Consider the following 1,391-nt stretch of genomic DNA (forward strand, 5'->3'; position numbering starts at 1 on the left):
ACTCTTTCTTAAATTAAAAAAATTTAAAACATACTCCTTCCTTTCTCTCCTGTCAATATGCCCCTCTCCCCCTTCCCCAGTAACCTGTAATTTGCTTGCTATCTCTGTGAATTTGTTACTTTTAGACATGATGTGGCAGTGATACCACACAATTTTTGTGCTCATGAGCCTTACTTATTTCACTGAACATAATGTTTTCAAGGTTCTTCTGTAGGAAAGAATATTTCATAACTTCATTTTTCTATGGCTTTCCATCAACAAATATATCAATTAAGAATTTTTTTTCTACTAGTCCGTGTAATACTGCTAAATGTTTCAAGCGGAGCATACTGTAATAACTGGGGCGGGAGCGGAAGGCTGGCGGCTGGCAGCGCAGCTGGGGCGCAGCAGGCTCTTGAGGCTGCCACCAGCAGCAGCCAGCATCGACGGCCATACCACCCTGAACGCGCCCCATCTCCTTTGATCTTGGAAGCTAAGCAGGGTCGGGCCTGCTTAGTGCTTGCATGGGAGACCGCCTGGGAATACCCGGTGCTCTGGCTTTTGCCACGCGCCGTCCCCTCCCTCTCGCTCGCCCTCCTTTTGCTAGCCCCGAGCCCGGCTTCCCGCCGCCCTCAGCGCCAGGTATGCAGGCCCCCGGCCCCCGGCCCCCGGCCCCCGGCCCCCGGCCCCAACCCCAACCCGCGCGCGCCCTTCCCTGGCGGCACAGCCACGCAGGCAGCCACGCAGGCGGCGGCCACCCAGCCCTTCCTTGGAGCTCCCAGTCCCGCACCAACCCACACGTGGCTGGGGACCGCGGGGGCCCGCGCCCACTGCGCCTGGGCCCAAGAACCCAGGACCGCTAGACCTGTCGGCGTCCGGCCGGCCCTTCCTCCGGCCCGTGCCCTGTAACCGGCACACAGGGCCTGCCCCTTCTTGCCTTTCCCCGCCTTGCTTTGGCACCACGCCCATGGGCCCCAGGCCACAGACTTCCCGTGGCCCCCTGAGCCCAGGAGACAGGCCCCACCTAACCAACCACCCACATCCCCTGGCCCCTCGGGCAGCGGGAAAGCGGGCGGTGCTCTCCCTCAGCCAGTGCGGTCGGCGCTCTCCCTCAGCCAGTGCGGTCGTTACCCCTGTGCCGACCAACGGGACACGGTCCGGAGCCCGCGAAGCAGACACACAGGCGCACGCACGCACGCACACCGGCACGTGTGCCCGCGGCCCATCGCTCCTCCCGCAAGGGGCTGGCGGCATTCAGAGCCCAAGGTGCCTGGACACACCGCCGGCGGCGGCGGAGGCAGACCGGGGGCCACCTGGCTGATCCCGGGACCCACCTGGCTGAGCCCGGGTCCCGGGCCGGTGCCTTCCCCACCTGGTCCAGCCCAAGCACCAGCACCCGCCTCCCGGGCCCG

The 1,391-nt window shown here is 63.3% G+C and overlaps 1 pseudogene; it reads left to right on the forward strand.

The window, feature by feature from the left end:
- Positions 1–421: 421 nt before the first annotated feature.
- Positions 422–540, forward strand: LOC131275717 (5S ribosomal RNA; annotated as a pseudogene).
- The last annotated feature ends 851 nt before the right edge of the window (positions 541–1,391 follow it).

The sequence above is a fragment of the Dasypus novemcinctus genome, chromosome 23 (genome assembly GCF_030445035.2).
Source record: "Dasypus novemcinctus isolate mDasNov1 chromosome 23, mDasNov1.1.hap2, whole genome shotgun sequence".
Taxonomy (NCBI): Eukaryota; Metazoa; Chordata; class Mammalia; order Cingulata; family Dasypodidae; genus Dasypus; species Dasypus novemcinctus.